Below are 12,908 nucleotides of genomic sequence, written 5' to 3' on the forward strand. Positions count from 1 at the left end.
CAAGATTTGCAGGAAAGCCAGCTTCAAGCCCACTGATTTAACTGTACAGCAGGGTTCAGTTCTAGAAGCAGTTCAACGGCCAAGAATGACACCCTCCTCCTTCCCTCTTCCCCATTCCACTCTTTATCAGAACATTGACTCACTCTCCCCTCCCCCCAAGTAAACACTTCCCTTTGGGCCTTTTCTGCTCACTATCTGGACCACAAAGAACTAAAAAGTTAGTCGAACTGGGGATGAAGTAAAATTTCTGGGGTTGAGCAGGAGTGAAGGTGGGAGAGGCAAAGTCTGCAAACACCACTTGTTTTATCCCTGAAATCCCACTGTGATCTTTTTCCTCTGGCTGGTTTATTCCAGCAAGAATAAACTTGCTGGACTCCCCTGGTGATGCATTGGATAGGAATCCACCTGCCAACACAGGGGACACAGGTTTGATCCCTGGTCTGGGAAGATTCTATATGCCGAGGAGCCACTAAGTCCCCCAGTCGCAACTACTGAGCCTGGGCTCTAAGTCCCGTGAGCTGCAACTGCTGTCTGTGAGCTGCAGCTACTGAAGCCCGAGTGCCCTAGAGCCTGCGCGCTGCCACTATTGCAGCCCATGGGCCCAAGAGCCCGCGCTCCACAGGAGAAGAACCCTGAGCACCGCAACAAAGGGTAGCCCTGTTCGTCAAAACTAGAGAAAGCCTGTGCAAAGCAACAAAGACCCAGCACAGCCAAAAATTTTAAAAATAAAGTAAATAATTTTTTTAGAAAAAAATAAACTTCCTTTGCACTGGTCGACTACTAGAGCTGGCTTTGCAAGACTGGCTCAGACTGCCTTTACCCTCTGTGCTACTTTAGAACAAGCACAGGGCCTCCTGCTATCAGCAACACTAGTTTTGCAGGCAAAGCAGACTGCCTTGCCTGCGCCCCACTTCTGTCCCCATCCTATTCCAGGTTAGTCCCCTCCTTGGTGGCCCCAGTGTGGGCACAGCCTTTTGCTGACTTACTTACCACTCTTTATTTGTTTCCTCTACTCCAAACAAGGGGCTTGCCTTTCTTTCTGGGGCCTCAGGGCCGTCACAGCTTCTGGCAGATGGCAAGTTCTCAAAGAAATGTTTACTGAAGAAGTAAAAGGAGAGATGGGAAGGTGACCGACCTCATATTTTGAAGACCGGCTCGGAGTCTTCTCTAGCTACCAAAGCCAGTGCCAACCCAGAGTCCCAGAGGTCACTGAGATTTGTTTAGGATATATATCTGACTCAAGACAAATGGTGCTTTGCCTGAAAAACTGGTGTTGCTGATAGCAGGAGGCCCTGTGCTTGTTCTAAAGTAGCACAGAGGGTAAAGACACCAGCATCTGCGTCCTCTACCTCCATCCTTCCCTCCCCCACAGTAGCTTACATTGAACGATTTCCCCAGGCTGTCTCCACAGTGAGGGAGGTAAGGAATGAGAGTTTATACAGAGAGGGGTATGGGGAAGCCCTGGGGGGTGAGTCCCAAGAGAAGCCCTGCCAGAGACCAAGGACTCATCTTTCTCCCGGTTCCTTCTGGTTCCCTGGGAAGGTGGGGCCCTGGCTGGGAATTGTTCAGGAATGGTCAAAATGCTGAGAAGGTGCAGCCTCAGCCACATTCAGAAAGAACTTGGATAACTCTCTGGTGCTGTTTTCCAGGCTTTGTATTCATCCCACCTGCAGAACTGATCCACCTTCATTCCTGGCCCCAACAAACTGACAGGAGAGCAGTGACCCAGTGACCATCCCCTCATTAAGCAGCTTTCTCACCAGATGAACTGCCATTCTGATGCCTGGTCCCAGAGGCTGGGTGAGGGGGCATGGGGGCGGACCTTGTGGGCAGCTTTCAGTTCAGTTCAATCGTTAAGTCGTGTCTAACTCTTGCGACCCCATGGACTGTAGCACACCAGACTTCCCTGTCCTTCACCATCCTCCAGAGTTCTCACAAACTCATGTTAGTTGAGTCAGTGATGTCATCCAACCATCTCATCCTCTGTTGCCCTCTTCTCCTCGTGGCCTCAATCTTTCCCAGCATCAGGATCTTTTCCAAAGAGTTGGCTCTTTGCAGCAGGTGGCCAAAGTATTGGAGCTTCAGCTTCAGCATCAGTCCTTCCAATGAGTATTCAGGGTTGATTTCCTTTAAGACTGGTTGGTTTGATCTCCTTGTTGTCCAAAGGACTCTCAAGAATCTACTCCAGCACCACAGTTTGAAAACATCAATTTTTTGGTGCTCAACCTTCTTTATGGTCCAACTCTCACATCTGTACATGACTAGCAGAAAAACCATAGATTTGACTATATGGACCTTTGTCAGCAAAGTGATGTCTCTGCTTTTTAATATCTTGTTTAGGTATGTCATAGTTTTACTTCCAAGGAGCAAGCGTCTTTTAATTTCATGGCTGCAGTCACCATCTGCAATGATTTTGGAGCCCAAGAAAATAAAGTCTGTCACTGTTTCCATTTTTTTCCCCGTCTATTTACCATGAAGTGATGGGACTGGATGCTATGATCTTAGTTTTTTGAATGTTGAATTTTAAACCAGATTTTCACTCTCCTCTTTTACCCTCAAGAGGTTCTGTAGCTCCTCTTTGCTTTCTACCTTTAAGGTGGTATCATCTGCACATCTGAGGTTGTTGATATTTCTCCTCCTGGGAATCTTGATTCCAGCTTGTGATTCATCCAGCCCATCATTTGCATAATGCTCTCTGCATAGAAATTAAAAACGCAGCTTTAAGCAGCACCTTTTTGAGAATCCATGGTCAAGATTGGAGCCAACTTTCCCAAACCTGCCAGGCATCTCTGGAAGGTTCTGATTAGGTAGATCTGGGGGCTCCCTGAAATCTACTTAGAAGCCCCCAGATGATTTCCTAGCAAATGAAAATTAAACACATTAGCACCTTCCCACCTGTTGGGCTTAATTTCCTGAGGTTGACCCTATGCTTCCTGTGGTTACTCTGCCTACAATGCCCTTCCTCACTCTTTGTGTCTGTCTGGGGAGCTCTCCATCCTTCAAGTCACCTGAGGCTGATTTCCCATTCTGGGGAGCCCTTTTCATCACCGCCATCACCCTTGCAGAATCAGGCGTGTTCTTTTCTGTTTCCATGGCCCTGTGTGTGTGTCCTACTTGGAGCCTCTGGTAGATGCTCTACAGGTTGGACCCAAAGCCTTCCCAGTCCTCTCTTTCTGCAGTTTATCCCTCCATTGAAAACAGGCTGTCTCACTTCCCCTGTGCCTGGAAACTATGAGACAGTTCTGGCCAATGTTTGGGTTTCTTTGTTTTTTTTTTCTTAAGTTTTTATTGGAGTAGTTTCTTTACAATGTTGTATTAATTTCTGCCATACAGCAAAGTGAATCAGCTACACCTATACATATATCCCCTCTTTTTGGATTTCCTTCTCATTTAGGTCACCACAGAGCATTGAGTACAGTTCCCTGTGCTATATAGCAGATTCTCATGAGTTACCTACTTCATACACAGTATCATTAGTGTATATACATCAATCCCAATCTCCGAATTCATCCCACCCCTCCGTCCCCACCTTGGTATCCATGTTTGTTCATCCTCTATGTCTGTGTTCCTATTTTTGCTTTGTAAATAAGTTCAACTGTATCATTTTTCTAGATTCCATATACAAGTGATATTATACGGTATTTGTTTTTCTTTTTCTTTGTGTATCTCTAGATCCATCCGTGTGTGCTAAGTCGCTTCAGTTGTGTGCAACTCTTTGTGACCACAACCACGTCTCTGCAAATCACACAGTTTTGTTCCTTTCTATGGCTGAGTATCTGGCCAGGGTTGAATAAGTACAAGTCCACTGAGGATTTCTGGAAAACCTCAGATTTCACAATCCCAGAACAGCATCTTTTCTTCTTCCTGTATGGCTGCAAGGGCTGGACCTGTCATCTCAGCACTTGGAGGGAAAGGCCTAGGGAGTGGGAGACTTCCACCCTCGTATGCCAGGGTCACAAGGCCACCAGCAACATCCTACTTCCAGACTGCTTATGGGGGTAGGACATAGGCAACTCTCATTTATGAATAAACTAAAAGATTGAAGGCAGGAGAAGAAAGGGATGACAGAGGACGAGATGGTTGAATGGCATCACTGACTCAATGGACATGAATTTGAGCAAACTCTGGGAGATGGTGAAGGACAGGCAAACCTGGCGTGCTGCAGTCCGTGAGGTCACCAAGAGTTGGACACAACTGAGCGACTGAACAACAAAACCTTTAATTGTGAATAAACTAATAGCTGGATTTTCTTTTCTTCTAAGTAGAACTGTTATCAAGGCTGGTGCCCCAGAAATCTATCCCTGCCCACAAATGAAAACCAACTGCTCTTATCTAAGTTTCAAGAGGAAGCTGCAAAGAGAAAAAGATAAGAACCAGTTATAACCATCTAGGCCAGAGGTCCCCAACCTTTTTAGCACCAGGGACTGGTTTCATGGAAGACAATTTTTCCACAGACAGGGGTTGGGGGAAATGGTTTCGGTTATGGCTGCCAGTCATTTCCTGCTGTGTGGCCCAGTTCCTAACAGGCCATGGACAAGTACCAGTCCATGGCCTGGGGGTTGGGAACCCCTGATCTAGGTCCAAGATGGTGGAAGATTTGACTTCCGGTAGACCTTGAGCCTCATTGTAAGCTCCTTGTAACTAGCTAAACGACACACCTGCCAATTGCCATGACAACAACCAGGAAAGCCCAAACAAGGATGGGAAAGAAAGGAGTGCTGCATCAGTTCTGGGTCTGAACCACCTGTTATTCTGGATAAGTTGTGAATAATCCTCTCACGCTTTCTAATATGCTCCCTTTTATCTCTACCCTCTTATATAACGAGTATCTCTGCCCAAGTGGGGTTGTGAAGTTTTGATTTGCAAACCAGGCTCCCTCTTCTCCGTTATTTGGCCATTGAATAAAGCTTGGGTTGTTTCAGTCTCAGCATGGGTTTTGTTATTGGCTGTGAGAATCCAACCGGAAGGAGAGCCTCCCTGGCAGAGACAAGGGGTCTTGGCCAAGCTACAACCCCGAGGAGAGTCCAGTCAGCCAATCTGGTAACAGAATGAGTCCCCTATGAGATACAAAGTGAAGGTGCCTGCTTTCCCTGGGACAGCCCCAGTTCATACCTGATTTCAACGTGAAATTTTAAAATTTCACTTCTTTCACTCTCGAAAGTGTTCTGCTTTCTTTTTTTAAAATAATTTATTTATTTTTGACTGTGCTCGGTTATCGTTGCTATGCATGAGCTTTCTCTAGTTGTGGCAAGCAAGGGCTAGTCTCTTGTTGCAGAGCACAGGTTTTAGGGCATACGGGCTCAGCAGTTGCAGCTCACAGGCTCAGCTGCTCCATGGCATGTGAGATCTTCCTGGACCAGGGATCAAACTCCTGTCCTTGCACTGGCAGGTGGACTTTCAACCACTGGACCACCAGGGAAATCCAAAAGTGTTCTGGTTTGAATTGTAAATTACCCTTTGCACTTTTCTTTTTGCTTTAGATGTATTTTATTTTGACTTTTATTAAACTTAATGCAAAGTAAGTATTCATTAATCTATCCTACATCCCTGGGCTTCCCTGGTGGCTCAGCTGGTAAAGAATCCGCCTGCAATGCGGGAGTCCTGAGTTCGATCCCTGGGTTGGAAAGATCCCCTGGAGAAGGGAAAGGCTATCCACTCCAGTATTCTGGCTTGAAGAATTCCATGGACTGTATAGTCAATGGAATAGACTATACAGTCAATTCCATGGACTGTATAGTCAATGGAATAGTCAATGAGGTCGCAAAGAGTTGGACATAACTGAGCAACTTTCACTTCAACCTACATCCCTCAAATGAAAATAAGGCCATAGTCATGGTGTTGCAGCTAAAGCTTGGAAAATGATAGTCAACTTGTAGCTCATGAAAGGTTGGCCATCACTGATGAGACCAATTTAGCCCTGAGAAAAGAGGTAAAATCCTTAATATATACCTTAAAAAATCTTAGCTTAAACTTGAAGATATACAAATGTTTTCTTCTCTGCTCTCACTTTAGACAGTAGAACTTCCTGTTTTAAATTATCACATTAATCTCATATCCTCTTGCATGTTTTTAGACTGATCTCAAGGAGGGCAGGGACCTTTGCTTGTCAGGTTTCATACTGCCACGGGCTCAGTGCTCAGAGGTCCTTTGTAGAAAAAGCTGAACTATTCTGACAATTTCTTAGGAATTCTGAGCTTCTAAGATTACATAGGTGTCTTCTATGTATTTCAAGGTATTCAGGATCAGAAAAATGTTTTCAAGTTACACATGTCTGCAGAAGCCCAACTGCTCCTCAAAAATACCTTGATTTGTAACTGACCTGGATTCCTACATTTTCCCTGTTACTAAAAACCTAATTCCATGAAATCCCTAATGAACATCACTGCAAATATCATCTAGGACAGTCGCACTGACCTTTGTTTTTTTTGGCAGTGCTGGGTCCTTGCAGTGTGGAAGTTCTTTGTTGCTATGCACAGGCTTCTCTAGTTGTGACTTGCCCTGTGGCCTGTGGGATCTTAGTTCCCTGACCAGAGATCAAACCCGTGTCCCCTTGCATTGGAAAGTAGATTCTTAAAGTAGAACACCAGGGAAGTCCCAGCATTGACCTGACTGTTGGACAAAAAGTAGTAAAGGGATTTCCCTGGTGGTGCAGTGGATAAGAATCTGCCTGCCAATGCAGGGTACACAGGTTTGATCCCTGGTCTGGGAAGATACCACATGCCAAGGAGCAGCTGAGCCTGTGCGCCACAAATACTGAAGCCTGCATGCTCTAGGGGCCTCAAGCCACAATTAGTAAGCCCCTGTGCCACAGCTACTGAAGTTCATGCGCCTAGAGCCGAAGCTCTGCAAGAAGGGAAGCCGCCATGCTGAGAAACCCGAGCACCGCAAGTAGGGAGTAGCCCCTGCTTGCAACTAGGGAGTAGCCCCTGCTCTCCGCAACTAGAGAAAGCCCGTGGGCAGCAGTGAAGACCCAGTGCAACCAAAATTAAAAATAAATAATATAAATAATTAAAAAACCATTTAACATTTCAGTAATTATCAGGTTAACAGTAGTATAAACTGGTGGTCTGGAGAGGGTCCCATGGTCAAGACCCCAGCTGTCTAACTGACAAGCCATGGGAGCTGCTAAGAGCAGGAGCGTTGTTGATGTGCACAGTATCACTCACCAACCTGAAATCTTTGCAGCAGCTTCCCACTGTGTCTGGGATAAAGTCCAAGGATTCAAGTTTCTAGGACGTTTTGGGAGCCCTAAATGACCTATCCCATCCCTTTGGGCTGATCTCCACCAAGTCCACCTTCCTTGCATTTTCTCACAAGGCCCACACTCTCACACCTTCATGGTGGTCCCTCTGCTTGGAATACCTTCCCTCAACTGACTAACTCCTAATCTGTCACCAGAACTCACCACCTCTGGGAGGCCTTCCAGGTTGAAGAGAGGTGAGCAACCATCCCTAGTTAGAGAAATCAGAATGTCCGCCCCCCACAAGGCAGGGATTGAACAAATACATTATTTTACTGCCAGAAATTGAAATAAAAATGGAGATGTGAGTTTCCTTATTTCTCTATTAAGCAGTTTAAAAATAGTTACATTATGTTCATGGTCAAATATCCAAGATCGCATAGGGAAGAGTAAGTCTCCCACTTCCTCCTGGCTCCAGCTTTCCCTGAAGCACCCCCTGCTGTCAGTTTCTTGGGTGGTCTTCCAGGAATGTTCTACATGTACACAGGTATATAGAAGTCAGAGTGAGAGGGGTAAAGCGAGGCCGTGAAATCCACATAACAGTTCCCGCACCTGAGAAACTCACAGCCTTCTCGGGAAGGTAAATCAGTATCAACCTGTTAGCTGGTACCACGGAGCAGTATGTGGGAACCTGTATGGTCCTCACTCAAGGCCACTCAGAGCCAGGATTCAAGTCCAAGCCTGGGCTGATTTCATCTGCCATCACTACCCATAAGTAAAGAGGATGCCACCCAGAAGTGGAATGAAGACACACTTCCTGGTCTCAATCCTTATGAACAGCTTGAACACACATATTTTAATCTTTGTTTTGTAGAGTTCCAGCTCTTGAGCTTTTAAAGCTGGGATAGAGCTGAGTCTGGAATTGGAAACCAGGGCAGTGCAGGACAATAAACTTAACCATGCATCATGCTTTTTTGCTTGAACTATAGTTACAAGTCATTACAGGAAAAACAAAAATACTCCATTAAACGGAAGCACTGTGATGAAACTCAAGCTCCGAGAACAGGAACCATGCAGAAATGTGACATCTTTTGGTCAGCATCTCCATTTAAACCATCTGACAAATGAGGAAACCCCATGGAGGGAAAGTGACTTGCCTAAGGTCACCAGGTTAGTTTAGACAAAATGAAAACTAGAGTGGGTGGTTCTGACTGGGTTGAATGCACTTTCCATAGCATGGCCTCCACTGACACAAAAGAACAACATGAGTACATTAATATCCTTCCCTGAGATGCATTCTGGGTCCTTTCTCTTACTTCAGGTGGGAACTGATGAGACAGGCTTGGAAGGTAGGTCAGGAACTCAACTACTATGTAATTGTCAAGGTTCCTAGCTGGAATCCATTGACACGGAATGGCTAAATTAAGCAGAAAATGTCTCAAAACTCTAGTGGACCATTCACAGAACCATCCAATGCTTGAGAACTAGGCTCAAAGCTACACAGTCAGAAACGTCATCCCAAATGGAAATTCCGTGTGTGTGCCATGCCCCCGCTGTGCCAGGAATCCAGATCTGCTATGCTCGCCCCCACTGAGAGTGGGCGTTCTCTGGGGTCCCTGCTCATCCCAGGCCATGCCAGCTCCCCATCAAAGCCTGGCACAGGCCCCTCTGATTGGCAAGCCTGAGCCACATGCCCAGGATCATATTGCAAAGGGGAGGCTGAAAAAAGAGAAAATCTAGCATTTCTAGTTTCTCCAGTGGGAGGTAGGTGATTCCTTTTAATAAAACCATGCAGTGGAGAGTCCTCCAAACATACAATGCAGGAGACAAAGGTTCTATCCCTGGGTCGGGAAGATTCCCTAGAGAAGGAAATGGCAACCCACTCCAGTATTCTTGCCTGATGATTTTCACGAACAGAGGAGCCTGATGGGCTACAGTCCATGGGGTTGTAAAGAGTCCTGCGGGTGACCAAAAAAAGGAGAGAGGGGGGAGGGAGAAATGCCCTTCAGCTATTGGAGCTGGAACACAAGGAAGATGGGACAGTTCCTGGAAACAGGGCTGGGGAGAGAAGAGCCCTCAGCAGGGTCTAGCCGAAAAGTGCAATTTGTGATGTGAGAGGCATAACTCCACTGTTCATATTGCCCCAGGACAAGAGTTGCCAAATGCAGATCACATGCTTGGGGAAACTGCAAACACAGGAAGAGAAATTGAGCAATCCCAGGGAGAAATGAAATCAGAATATGTTCCGGGAGGAAGGGAAGATTCATTTCTCCCTACCTTGGTTGAGAGATCATTTGAGAGGGAAGGAGGCGGAAGAGGCTAACGCATGTTAAGCACTCACTCTCCTTGAACGCCAAGCAGGCAGGCACTGGACTGTAGTTGACACATCTCTTGTAATATGGAGAAAAGAATCACCCTGGAGGAAGAAAAGGAAATGACACAGTCTTGATAAGCTGGGCGCGGCAGCGGTTGGGATCCGGAAAGACTCCTTTCCACTTGTCACACCCTCCTGGCTTCTTTCCCTCTCTCTCAAACCTCTCTTGGGAGGAGGAGTGGGTTGGCAGGCTGGGGAGGGCTGCCTAAGCCCCGCCTCCTGCTTTCCTTCCGGCCAGCTGGCCAGCTGCAAGGACAACTGTAAGCAGCCAGTCCGGCAGCGAGGCTCTGGGCTTTCAGCACGTCTTCCCGCCAAGCAGCTGCGGGGAGGGGTGTCTAATTCTGGAGATGCTATTACGAAGTTGGTCACTGCCTAGTTCTACATCTATGCGTTATTCATGCCTTCTACATCTACGTCACTAAATCAAGACACATCAACTTTACACTTGGTCAGTTCTCTGAAATTCAGCTTACACAGAATCACAAAAATTCACTGATAGTATTAAAAGGAGTCTTTACATTTTTTTCTCATTACTGGGCCACACTGCCAGCAAAGCACTTCAATTTTCAAAATATAAATTTCTAATTGCCTTCCAAGTGGCACAATTATAGTTCATTTTTTCTGTATATCTGTACCAATATTGTTGGTACCAATATTGTTCAGTTGCTCATTCATGTCCAACTCTCTGCGACCTCATGGACACCAGGTTTCCCTGTCCTTCACTATTTCCCAGAGTTTGCTCAAACTCATGTCCACTGAATCAGTGATGCCATCCAACCATCTCATCCTCTGTCGCGCCAGTATAGAACATTAAAATAATTTGGTAAAGGGCAACATTAAAAATAGGCTGCAATTTTTGTAAGCCAAGGCACCAGACCTTGCAGGCTGACTAAGACCAATTCCCAGCTCCCATCTCCTTGGCCTCTTCCACTATATCGTCTGGGTGGGGAAATACTCTCTTTTCCAGACTTTCTTGAAGCTAAGAGTGCTACATGACATAGTTCTGGCCAATAAAGCAGAAGCTGAAGAATTCTGAGAATTTCTGGGAAAACTTTTGTTTCCTTAATAAATGGAACCAAAGCTGCTAGTGCTATCCCCATTCACCCTCATTCCTGCCTTGAATGAGGCCATGATGCTTAAAACTGTAGTGACCAAAACAAAACAAAACAAAACAAAAAACTGTAGTGACCATCCTGGGGGTAGGAGGTAGTACATAGGTCCCAAAGCTAGCTTCTTAAAGAGGGTGAATTAGAAAGATAGAAACTGCTTGGGGCCCAGTGGAACCAATACCAGCATCATCTCCAGACTTCTTATAGTGCCAGGAAACAAATCCATTTTCTTTGAGCACAATAAGCCAGGTTTTAGGGACTTCTCTGGTTGTCCAGTGGTGAACTCTCTGTCTTTCCACCGAAGCGGGGCATGGGTTCCATCCCTGGTCAGGGAACTAAAATCCCTCATGCCGTGAGGAATTGCAAAAAAAATTAAAATTAAAAATAAATAAATCAGGTTTTAGGTTATGGGTAGCTTAAAGCATTTCTGCCTGATGCTCTCTATTTTGGCACTTCTTCATTTTTGAATGTAGTAGAAGAGCTGTCAAAAAGTGGAAATGGCCGAGGTCTTTCTCAAACCCTAAGAGCCCCTGGTGTGGGTGTCTTGGTTACATGGACTTTTCCATTCTCCAGGATGCTTCCTGTTCCTAAGCAGTAAGAGGAATCCTGGTTACATCTCAATTGTATTTACTTTTCTGCCTCATCCTGGGCAACTCCATTTCTTAGTTCTGAGCCCCATTCCTGGTTTTAGTGCCAAGATGGATCTCCCCAAGTATGCCCTTGCTCCCCATCTCCCCTTCATCTGCTCCTTCAGGCCTGCTCAGGGCCCCTGGACTTGATAGCTTTAACTGGACCATGGGCTGCCAAGGAACCTCTATAAAATGACAGGCCAGCACAAGGAAGCCCTGCTTCCTAGGATGTTTTGCTTGTGTGAAACAGCAAAATAAAATATTTACACAGTTCAATTGGTAATTTATATATATTATTTTGTATCTTTTATTGACATTTTCTTTTAGAAACAGTTGCCTTTGGGAAGATCCATTCTACTGACTATGGAAAGAAACATAAAAAGTAACTTTTGAAACATTTCAAGCACTTGGTCTCCCACGTGTGGGCTCATTGCACTTGTGGGATCTTAATTCCCCAACCAGGGATTGAACCTGTGCCCCCTATGTTGGAAATGCAGAGTCTTAACCACCGGATTGCCAAGGAAGTCCCCACTCATTTCTTCAAAAACTCTTTTTATGCCTTTGCTGGAGACCAAATTACTATGATGCTAAAAGAAGTTTAACATTCAATCAGTATGCCCTGTGAATGGTACAGTGTTCCTGGGTATTCTCATCGTCCTGGGCTTAGTATAGAGGGCATTGCTTATCTACACAGAAATCATATTACCAATCAAGAAACAGTCTTTATGGTTGGGAAAAAAAAAAAAAAAAAGCACATTTACATGCTCGGTTAAATATCTGTTTAATTAGACAAACACCAAAAAACCTAACACTCCAGGTCAATACCAAATGCCAGACAAACCTAATTAGATTGCAGTTGCCGTGTAAATGCATTTGAACTTAATGTTCAATTGTTGATCTTTTCAGGACATTACTGCTCCCCCTCAGGACTTCCCCAACTGGAGCACATACTGGCAGCATCCCGGTTGACACTGGTGGGGGATTGAATCCTGCCCACAGGTGTGTTTGTTGAGGCTGTACTGTGTTTTAGGAAATTTGAGAAACATCCAATTAAGTAGAATTGATGGATTACAAGAGATTTTATCTTCTTACAGAGACACTACTAAAGTATTACTAGAAGAATAAAAACAAAAACAAAAGCCTTATGGGACTTCCCTGGTGGTCCAGAGGTTAAGAATCTGCCTTGCAATGCAGGGGACGTGGATTTGATCCTGGGTCAGGGAATTAAGATCCCACACGCCTCAGAGAAACTAAACCTGCGTGCCACAAGTAGAGAGGCCGTGTGTGTGTGTGTGTGTGTGTGTGTGTGTGTGTGTGTGTGAAGTTGCTTCTGTCGTGTCCAACTCTTTGTGACCCTATGGACTATAGCCTGCTTGTGGGGCTCCTCTGTCCATGAGATTCTCAAGGCAAGAATACTGGAGTGGGTTGCCATGCCCTCCTCCAGGGGATCTTCCAGACCCAGGGATCAAACCTGAGTCTCTCCTGTCTTCTGCATTGGCAGTGGAGAAGGAAATGGCAACCCACTCCAGTATTCTTGCCCAGAGAATCCTGTGTACAGAGGAGCCTGGTGGGCTGCTGTCCATAGGGTCGCACAGAGTCAGACACGACTGAAATGA

General features: G+C 45.6%; 1 long non-coding RNA gene across 1 annotated transcript in view; it reads right to left on the reverse strand.

The window, feature by feature from the left end:
• Nucleotides 1-9,660, reverse strand: part of LOC122694419 — a 32,658-nt gene extending 22,998 nt beyond the window's left edge. Inside the window, exons 1-2 of the long non-coding RNA XR_006341185.1 lie at nucleotides 9,522-9,660; nucleotides 991-1,098 (exon numbers count right to left, since the gene is read on the reverse strand). This is a non-coding gene — a long non-coding RNA (uncharacterized LOC122694419). The remainder of the gene's footprint in view (nucleotides 1-990; nucleotides 1,099-9,521) is intronic.
• Nucleotides 9,661-12,908: the final 3,248 nt, after the last annotated feature.

Source organism: Cervus elaphus, chromosome 5 (assembly GCF_910594005.1).
Source record: "Cervus elaphus chromosome 5, mCerEla1.1, whole genome shotgun sequence".
In the NCBI taxonomy this organism is placed as follows: Eukaryota; Metazoa; Chordata; class Mammalia; order Artiodactyla; family Cervidae; genus Cervus; species Cervus elaphus.